Source organism: Benincasa hispida, chromosome 3 (assembly GCF_009727055.1).
Source record: "Benincasa hispida cultivar B227 chromosome 3, ASM972705v1, whole genome shotgun sequence".
In the NCBI taxonomy this organism is placed as follows: domain Eukaryota; kingdom Viridiplantae; phylum Streptophyta; class Magnoliopsida; order Cucurbitales; family Cucurbitaceae; genus Benincasa; species Benincasa hispida.
The window spans coordinates 63037873-63049277 of record NC_052351.1 but is presented as its reverse complement, the minus strand read 5'-3'; positions in this window follow the sequence as shown (position 1 = coordinate 63049277).

Genomic DNA, 11405 nt, shown 5'->3' with positions numbered 1-11405 from the left:
GTGCTCATATCTCTACTACTACTAACATATAACTTGCTTGTCTTTCTAAACAGTATAAGAAGAACTGGTTTGCTAACTTTCCTTTCTATCAAACCAGTGCTAGTTTGAAGTATTTCATTCCCAATGGAAACAAAGAGCTTCTACACGCTAATCACCCATTTTAGTTCAATGAAGCTAAACCCTAATACTTGGAAGTGAACAAGGGTACTTGATTGTTACCCAGCTTCATCAGCAACTACTGTGATCTAGGACTTGAAGTAAGGAATTCACTTAGAGCTTCTATGCTTGAATGTAGTAAGCCAATACTATTTGACTAACTAAATGAATTGTAAGTGTGGATAGCTAAACAACAGCTGGCATGCTTTTCTAATTACAGATGGGACTCGCCAGTAGGCATACTAGGGACAGACAAACAGATTGGCAGGCTGAGAAATACACTTTTTGCTCTGATGAGGAAGAAGAGCTTATTCAACTCAAATTCGCCACATAATCTATCTCTGGAATCGAAGCCATGGCCAAAGTTCAACCACGTAAACACTACAAGCTAGTCTCATCCTTATGCCTTCTCCTTAGATCTCTATGTTGATTGATACCTTTTAGTTCCCTCTCTTCTTTTAAGGACGTTAGCAAAAAGCACTTAACTTAAAGGCATCTTCTTCTTTCCGTAACCTTAAAAAGAAGTTAATTTGGAAGTGATGCCACTAAGGCTAAGACTGATTCCTTTCTTTTCTAGGCTTTGATGCCCTGTCCACTAGAAAGAGATGCATGAAAAAGAATACGTATCAAGTAGAAAGCTATAAAGGCACTCAATTAACCAGTTTGTTTATAGCGGAGACCTTTATTAAAAAAGATAGAGAGAAATCCAAAAAAAGGTTGGTGCTAACTCTGCATCGATTCCACCTATTGCAAGAAGACAAGGTTAGCCTTTATTTGACTGTCTAATCTCGAGCAAAGGAACTGTAACACCCCAAATTTTTATTATTTATGTAATTTCAGTAATTTTTATTAATTGAGGGCATTTTTAAAATTTTTGGACTTAAGTGTAATTACAGAAATTTAATTATTGACGTTGAAATTATTCAATTTGGAAATTAATGGAAGGAATTATTTTCAATTTGGGAAGGAAATAAATTTAATAAAATAAAGTAGAATAAGGAAAAGAATAAAATAAAAAGTTTATTTTATTTCCTTTTAAGTTATTATTATTATTATTATATAAAACAAATCCTTTTCTTCTTCTTACTCACACACGCCCCCTCCTCGTGAAAACCCTCGCCAGTCGCAACCATCTGCCCCAGCCTTAGCCACTCAGCGTCGCCGTCGGTTTGCTCGCGTCTTCGGCCGTGAAACTCACTGGTTTACTCGCACTGGATCTCGCCAGTCGGTCGATACCGCACCGTTCCCTCACCCAGCTTCGTTCGTCGCTCGTCCAGCATGCCACTCAGCTCGTCGCGACCTCTTATAGCTATTTGCATCGGAGCCCGTCGAGCGCCACCGTTCTTCAGCCGTAATTCCCTAGTCAAGCCGCTCGTTTAGATCTTCTCTGCCGCCCGAGCCCAGCAGCCGATCTCCACCGGTCACTGCCTTCCTTCGCTACCGTTCGTTGGATTTTGGCTTGTGGTGAAGTTTTGGGTAAAATATGAGTCTTTTTAGAAATTTCTTGAAGATTTTGGTTACTCGATTGGTTTTGGCTAAAATTGTTAACACCCATTATGTTTGGGCCATTGATTCAAGCATTAGAGGAATTTTAAGGTCGAAGTGTGTTATCAAACACTGTGCAGGATTAAGTTGGTTTCGCAAACAGATTTGAGTTCGAAACAAATTTTGGACCAAGCAACATTTTAGTAAGTATATTAAGCCTTGAAAGGATTGAATTAAAATGTAGTTCCTGGAATTTATTTAGGGTTCTAACCATTATTATTGAATTGCTTAGATTGAGGAATTTGTTTGAGAGATTGAAGGCAGTTTGGAACAAGCTACACTTTGGGCTTTAGAGGAGTTTTGAATTTAGAAGGAACGACTTGAGTTTGATTCCGACAAAAATTTTGGTGTTAGAACTTTGAGGTGATCTTGGTCAAACCACTATTGTCCATGTTTTATCCATGTTCTATGGTCTCATTCAAAAGTTATGGAAAACTAGAAAGGAGTTTGTTCACTTGACTTAAATTGTGGACTTTATTTGAGGTAAGTAATCTTACTACTGAAACTGCCCACAGGCCAGACACTAGATATATGCTAGCATGATAGATGAATACTATTACAGAACGATAGCATGATAGACGGATAGTATAGTATGACCGATGTATATTCTTGTATGAGGATTTGAAAGATTTATTTGTACACATAGATACTTGCATGCTAGCATGAGATGATACTTGATTCCATGAGGTTGTATTTGATATGAGGATATTGAGGCATATATGTATGTTGTAGAACCATGATGTTGAGGTGTATATGTATGTTATAGAACCATGTTGTGATACTTGTGATGTTGAGATTGTGATAGTGTCCTCACTAATTAGTTAGATGCCTACTAGATGTTGTGTTTCCTTTAGGATTCACTAGAGATGGTGTTATCCTTCGGGATTCACCAGAGGTTGTGTTTCCTTTGGGTTTCACTAGAGGTTGTCTCATTTAGGATTCACTAGAGGTGATGTTATCCTTCGGGATTCACCAGATGTTGTGTTTCCTTCAGGATTCACCAGAGGTTGTGTTTATTTTGGGATTCACCAGAGGTTATGGTTTCCTTTGGGATCCACTAGAGTTTGTGTTTCCTTCGGGATCCACTAGAGGTTGTGGGTCCTATGGGACTTACTAGAGGTAGTGGGCATACTTAACTACAGTAGGATAAAAATCAGTTTTTCATGTATGTCTGTGTCCCATGACGACTAGAGAAGTTTGTATGTTTCCACTAGAGGTAGGCATCTAGAGGACATAGATGCCTAGCCTGACCCCAGTAGTGGGGTTACTTACTGAGTATTTTATACTCATCCTTTCTCATGTTGTTGTTTCAAGTAAAGGTAGAGATACACCAGCAATTGACAAGCGGAATCCGTGATCGAGCCACTGGGGCCAGTTTTATGCTTCCGCTCATGATATTTAAATTTCTTTCCATGCTTTTCAACTTTCAATTTGATGTTTGAACTTACTATTAAGATTTGTTTTCTGACCTATTTATCATCATTTATGATTTATGGGTACCTTATCGTCTGTTTTTAATATCCGAATTTAATGAAGGTCTTTTGAGTTCAACTTATTTATTTAGCATTTATTTCACTATAAAATGTGTCGTTTTAAGTTCCATGCATGCATGTGTTTAGTAACAGCCTAACTTGAGTCCTCGGGGGTCGGGTCGTTACAGAAACTAATAATTTTTTAACCATTTCTATCTTTCCATAAATAGTATTAAAAAGTCAATTAAGGGAAATTGGATTAATGACAATTCCACTGTTTGGGAGGACTCTTAATAGTGGTGCAAAAGTGAAACCTTTTGAGATGGGATGCCGAGAATCTGCTACCAAGTCAATATGACTAGGATTTAATAAGAGAAGAGGAATTTCCTATGTCAAGTAAGGTAGGTTGAGTCACCGAGGGTCCAAGCTTTGACTTTTTTCACGTCTTTCAACGTTATTTTAAATAATTTCTTATGTTCTTTCTCTACAGCCAACTTCTTTTCTTTTCTTTCCAAGCCGTCCGACTGAAAGAATAAAAGAAGTGCATGACACAGGTTGTCTTTGGCTCATAAGAATTGAATTTGCTATTTGATGCGTGGAAAATGGAGTAAATAAATGTGCGTTCAATGTTCGTTCTCTATGTATCGCTGATCGTGCGTTGGACTAAGGGATATGTAATATGCGTCCAAGAATCTATGCGGTGATCATGTGTTCCTGCCACAAGTTTTCTTGCTCTCTCGCCAAGTGTAACGAGAACGTAAGTTTCTCGGGTGATCCGAGGTCGAACTCAGGGACTTGTATCTAAATGTTGTGAAGTAATGTGTTGCGGCAAAGAATAAAAGAATATTAAAGTGAAGGGCTATGCCTACTTCTACTCCTAACTAAACAGATTAAGCAATGGAAGTATGACTATGATAGTTAGAGACGCGACAACTAGTAACGCGTAATAAGATATATGGAAAAAAATAGATAAAATGGTGGAGGGGATGACTTCACCGCATCAATAAGCTTGATCGCAAGGGTAACCCCAACCAACGCAAGTTATGCGATTATGCTATACACAATTGACTAAGACGCATGCGATGCATATGCAATAGTATCGATAGGACTTATGTCTAAGTCTCTATTCTTGCTCACGCGCTCCCACACATAAATAAGGTGACCGCATACCACTTTATCCTACTTCTGGACGCATGCGGTGTGACCGCATACTTTCATATCCTATATATAGGGTGCATGCGCTGTGTAATAGCAAACAGAACTTATTCCTAAGCCTCTGTTCTTGATTATGCGATCCAATATGACTCTCCCAAGCCTAGATTTGGTTTTTAGACTACTCTCCTAAGTATGCCCATGATGGAACTGGAGACATACGCAGCGGAATAAGGACCTAATTACACTCTAATTGCTTTTAATTTAAAGGAAAATATGCATGCAATTGAAGGAAAAACAGTAATTAAAAATTACCTTTGAAGCTCCCGAAAACTGCTTTTCCTTGCTGAATCTCGACCCGAACTCTTTCGGACCACCATTAGAGTTGACCTACTATCCTCTAGACTTAGAACCAGATTGTGAGACCCGGTGGATGAAGAACCTGAGAGAGAGAAAGAGATGGAAAAGAAGATAGAATTTGGGTAGGGTTTGGATTTTTTTTTAAGCCCAATTTTAGAAAAAAAATTGGCAAAATTGGCAAAAAAAAAAACTCTTTTCATTCAAAATGAAAGCCCATTTTATAGAAAAAACCATGCAACAATTGCATGAACCAAATCCATAAAAACCCAACACCTATAATCCACTATCTTAGTGGGCTTAATGTCTCCACTATAAGTCAACACCTAGCCCACTATTTTTTTAGTGGAATTATCCAACAAAAGTTTGGATTTTCCTACTAACTATAGTCAAAGGGCAAAATAGTCATTTGGTCAAAATCAAACTTTGATCAAAAAGTCAATATTTTGACTTTTTATGATTTTTTTCGTGTTGACTAATTTTGATCTCCCGAGCATGAATCCGCATTCATTTTCTCGAAATTCAAATCACATTTGAATATAAGGTCAGTCAAAGTTTGACTTTTCAAAGTCAAAAATTTAACTCTTTGACTTTTTACATCTTTGACCATTTCCATTATTTTCGAGCTTCTGAATATGAACGTATTCATATTCTTGATATTTAAATCACATTTAAATATTAAAGTTGTATCTCTAAACTGAAAACCCGGCCACTATATCACATATACTTGTCGGTTTCTCTCTCTTCACCTAATTCGAATCATTCTGTCATACTGTTCTACGTTTATTCCATATGAGCTAGTAGGGGAACCTAATGGACCTATAGATCATGGGCTCAAACGATCCAAGATTAGTTAGCTAAACTCTTTAGACGGAGCTAATCAACATTCGTTAACTAATGGGTCATTCCACTATAGTCCCGTAGTTGCACTCCACTCACTATAGATATATTTGTGTCCATTTGATATAACCATGATTAGTAGCTAATCCTTCACAGGTTGTTCGTAATCTCGGCTGGGTCATAAAAATTGTTTTACCCCCAAGACTACATCTTGTTCCTTAAGTTCCATTGATCCTCTAATGAACAATTGGTTTAAGGTCCAACATATAAACTGAATCCCTCTCGGGCCAAGGAGAGGGTGGGGCCCCTTGTTCAATACCTAGATTCAGTACTAAAGGGAACAACCTATCTACTATCCCTATAACGGGTAGGAGTGAATTTCGTCTTGCACCCTATGTTCCTAGCTATCCACCCGATCTTACCCCTGAAATGGGAGGCTTATTGGGCCAGTGACGATGAGCTGCCCTCACCTATGCAGATCTAAGGATAACTCCAAGTGAACAGAAGTTCATAGTTAGCTCAGGATTAAGATTAAGTTACCTAGGTCATCAATTAACGAAATAGTCAGTTTTATACATAAAACGGTATTTAGAACGTAAAAAGTGACTACTTCATGGTTCAATCTTATGCAAACTCATTGCATAGGATGCCCCCACTCACATATTTCTATATGAACGATTCAGGATCACATCGTTTGTACTAACTACAAAGTGAGCTGCATCCATAGTGTCCTCAGAATAAGGCGCCTAACCTTATTCATATACATAGACCATTTTGGCTATATATTTGAACTTGATCCACATTTATGTCACTACATAATGTTCAAACTACATTAAATAGCCCCAGGACCTTAGTTTATTGGATTCAAGATTACAATTTCAATAACAACTTTATCGAAAAACAAAACAGAATATGTTTATTAATTTACAAACTACGAGTTTTAGGACATAAAATCCAACAACCCAAATGATGAATGATGCATTCATAAGACAAGGTAATCACGTAAAGCATGGTTGACATAAGATTATTCCTATCCCTAGGAACACTTTTTACTTCACTTAGTGAGTTCAACTACTTATCCTCTCGGGTAGTTAGTCGCTAATGATTCTGCTTATAGACAAGCATTGTGACCACTCATAGACAAGTGTTGCTACAACCTGACACTAAGAAAAGAGGATTTTCTCACAACACTCACACCTCTCGATGGTTTGTTACATGCTTCATATATCTATGCTGCATGATTAAGTATGCGATACTCTAGCAATCTTACTTAGTCGTTGCAATGAAAGTAAAGGATGATAAGAAGGGGTAAATGGAGATGGAATCGAAGGAGAAAAATAAATGCATTGATCACAAAATGTATTAATGTCTTAAGCCACAATGTAATACAATACAGAAATAGAAGAGAGATGGAGGGCCAGATGGGCAATGTCTTGCTTCCATCAGATGTGTGTCAAGGTTGCCGGTGGTGCCATGGATGGGTGGTGGAGTAGTCCTGTCTCTTATACACATCTAGATGTGTATCAAAGACAGGCATAATAGTGGGTTAGCTGAGATTTTCATTGTTGATCGACGCAAGCTCACTTTCTCATGAATCCTTAGTATAATCGCCGCATATTCTTCTTATCAACCCTCATAATTCTAAATAAAAGGCCTATAATAACGTACATTTCTGCCCGTCATCACACCCCCAAACTTAGAATCATGCTTGTCCTCAAGCATGCCTTATACTTAAGAAATTCATAGTTCACCCTCTGGCTTTCCTTTGCGATGACCAACCTCTTAGAATATAATTTACTCATATCTCTAACCTTGCCAGCAACGCTCTTCTCAACTTTGGCTACTTCTTCAAAGAGATCTTTTCTTAGCTTAAATCAGGTAAGCCTCTACTAAAAAACTTTTCACTCATTTCCAGCAACTTTGCTTTTAGCTTTTAATAATGCGTTCATTTAAAACAATTTGAAGCGTTGCGATTTATTATTAGAATGCAGCGTTGAACCTGGTTACGCTCTTCATTTTGGCTTGCCCCACGGGTGTCATGCGAACAGCCAACTTCGGTTGCGTGCCATATTCAACTCAACTCTTGCCTTGGCTTAATTTGGGCTTGCGCCAGACAGAAGAGTTACTCTTATGCATTGATCTTGGCCACTTACTTTCGTTTTGGCTTACCTGCACGGGTGTCATGCGAAGTATCTAACTACGAGTAAGTGCCTTTCACAACTTAACTCTTATCAACTTGAGTTTCCCCCTTGCGCTGACAGTGGAGCTTTTATTACCGAACTTTTTTTTTTTTTTGACATCGCAATGTGATGAACGCATTTTTCGAGACCGTTGCCACCCCCAAACTTAAAGAGCAGTAGCGCTCTTGCCAAAAAGCTAAAGACAAACTCATCAGGAATGCGATAACAAATGTTTGAGCAGAGGTTTACAGATAACAAAATTTATATTGTCAAACCTTGAAGAAGCTATTAAAAGCGAGGTGAGCCTTGCGATTTTTAGTTGGCGGATGTAGTGAATTATACGTACCATTATAGATGCAACGCAAAGATAGGCAAGCGGGCAAAAGAAAATTTCAAAAGGATAATGCATACAAGATAACAAGAAAAGAACCTTCGAGTAGAATAACACTTGCGACCATGCTTTAGAATTCATGCGGTCAAAGGCATGCGTTGAATGATGGAGAAAATTCTTCCATTGTAACTGCGCACCGAGGAGAGTTATTGCAACACCTATAAGGAGCGAACGCACCACATCCAAGAAAGTAGCCGCATATCCAAAATAACAATAATGAAATAAATAAACTAAACTAGGAAAGTAAGGTAAAGATAGAGTAGAATCCTTGGAGAATTGGAGTGAGGCCACCGGCTCCACCAGGATATCTTCCAACCGCAAGATGTCAATGAGGCTCGCCGTGACTATTGGAACTTCGGCAATTGTTCGGGCACATGTTGGTCGTCACGCGCTTATAACTGCTTTAGCTCATGCGACTGATTGCCTTTCTATCTTGGATTCAATACTGGCTTTAAATGCATCGCCTACACTAAATATTGTTTGCAACTTGGTCGCACAAGCTACAATACTCCAAGGTAAAAAGGGTGCCTGCGAAAACAGAAACTCAACAACTATTAACTGCCAAAGTCCCCCAAACACTTGATGGAAAACGGAGTAAATAAATATGCGTTCATTGTTCGTTCTCCATGCGTTTCTGGTCATGCGTTGGACTAAGGGATATGCAATATGCGTCCAAGAATCTATGCGATGACCATGCATTCCTGCCACAAGTTTTCTTGCTCTCTCGCCAAGTATAACGAGAACACAAGTTTCTCGAGTGATCCGAGGTCGAATTTAGGGACTTGTAGCTAAATGTTGTGAAGTAATGTGTTGCGGCGAAGAATAAAAGAATATTGAAGTTTAAGGGCTATGCGCTATTCCTACTCCTAACTAAACGGATTAAGCAATAGAAGTATGACTATGATAGTTAGAGACACGGTAACTGTTAACGCGTAATAAGATGTATGGAAAAAAAATAGATAAAATGGTGGAGGGGATGACTTCACCACATCAATAAGCTTGATCGCAAGGGTAACTCTAGCCAACACAAGTTATGCGATTATGCTATACACAATTGACTAAGACGCATGCGATGCATATACGATAGTGTCGATAGGACTTATATCTAAGTCTCTATTCTTGCTCATGCGCTCCCACGCATAAATAAGGTGACCGCATACCACCGTATCCTACTTTTAGACGCATGTGGTATGACTACATACTTTGATATCCTATATATAAGGTGCATGCGTTGTGTAATAGCAAACAGAACTTATTCCTAAGCCTCTATTCTTGCTTATACGATCCAATCTGACTCTCCCAAACCTAGATTTGGTTTTTAGACTACTCTCTCAAGTATGCCCAAATGATGATGATGCACTCATAAGACAAGGTAATCATGTAAAGCATGGTTGACACAAGATTATTCTTATCCCTAGGAACACTGCTTACTTCGCTTAGTGAGTTCAACTACTTATCCTTTAGAGCAGTTAGTCGCTACTGATTCTACTCATAGACAAGCGTTGCTACAACCTCACATTAAGCAAATTGGATTTTATCACAACACTCGCGCAACGCACACCTCTCGATGGTTTGCTACATGCTTCATATGTCTATGCTGCATGATTAAGTATGCGATACTCTAACAATCTTACTTAGTCATTGCAATGAAAGTAAAGGATGATAAGAAGGGGTAAATAGAGATGGAATCGAAGGAGACAAAGAAATGCATTGATCACAAAATGTATTAATGTCTTAAGCCACAATGTAATACAATACAGAGATAGAAGAGAGATGGAGAGCCAGATGGGCAATGTCTTGCTTCCATCAGATGTGTGTCAAGGCTGCCGATGGTGCCATGGATGGGTGGTGGAGTAGTCTCTCTCGAGATCTATCTCCGACGAAGCTCGGTCGTCACTCGGAATGGTTGAAGGAATGAAGAACTCTCAAGAACATCTTCTCACGCTTTCGTCTGGATCACAAGGATCTGCCCTAAAGCTAAAGCTCGGATTCTTTCAAGTTGGGCTCTAAGGCTTCTATTTATAAAGCTTGATCGCCAACAGCATTAATGATCCTTCTCTGAATTTCTGCTGCTAACGGCTTGATGGACCTACTCTGAATCTCTGCTACTAACGGCGTGGTAGATGAAATGTCAACATCACCTTTTGATACTCCTGAGGTATGCGTTCATGCTTGGTTTCCGAAGTATCATCACATTCTACCACCCTTGCGTTCATCCCTCTATTATGGTTATTACTCTGTAGCCGCAACCTCTATGCAACGGACGCATGCAGTTAATGGCCGCAATATCCATACATCGAACGTATGTGGTCACCTCTGCGATGGTGAGATTTATCGCATGCGATCGATTCCTGCGATAGCTACAAAAATAGACATTTGGACGCAAAATAACGCATAATAATGGATTAGCAGAGATTTTCATTGTTGATCAACGCAAGCTCACTTTCTCATGAATTCTTAGTATAATTGCCGCATCTTCTTATTAGCCCTCATAATTATAAATAAAAGGCCTATAATAACATACATTTCTGCCCGTCAACACTATTTCTTCTTATGCTTTTGTTTTGGCACCAGCGTCGAATGCACGACAAAAGCCTTTCTCAGCTTTCCTTCTTAAATAATCGATATGAAAGCGCTTTCATAGGCCACGTTGACTAGTTGATCTTTAATCATCAAATCATGAGTTTCATTCCATTTTCTAGATATCTTTACGAGAGTATAAAATTTCGTTATCTTATGCCAATGCTCTTCTTGAGCAATCCATTCTATGAGCGAGGCTGCTACTAGAGAGAAAACTCTCCTTTTAAGTCGGTCTTATTGATCTAATCAAAGCTTTTTACGATTAGGCTCATTTGGCTAAGATCTTGTCTAGTGGGGTAGGGTCAATCTATCACTCTTTCTGGATCCGCTTCAGTCATGTATTCTCCTTTTTGCATGGAATTTTCCTAGCCCACGGAGTCGTAGGTAGAATAACCTTTGCAAATCAACTTTTTCAATTCCACGGGTATAGTAAAGACTAAAGAAAGGCTCCTTCAGTGAGCATACAAAAGAAAGCTTTTCAAAAATCGAGCTAGGGAGTCTTCCTTTCCCAATAGGTCCAAAAGTATATACTACATCCTAAAAAGTGTTCATTTACTTGGACTTGATCCAGGTGTTTTGAAGTTTCATCCTCTTACTCTATCTCAAAGGATATTGTCCCTACCAAGTCAAAAGATTAAGATATAGGGCTAGCCGGAGAATGAAAACTTTCTCGGCTAATGAACGTAGAAACAAGATTTTTGGCTCATATTTGGGCTGGGGCGGTTGTTAACT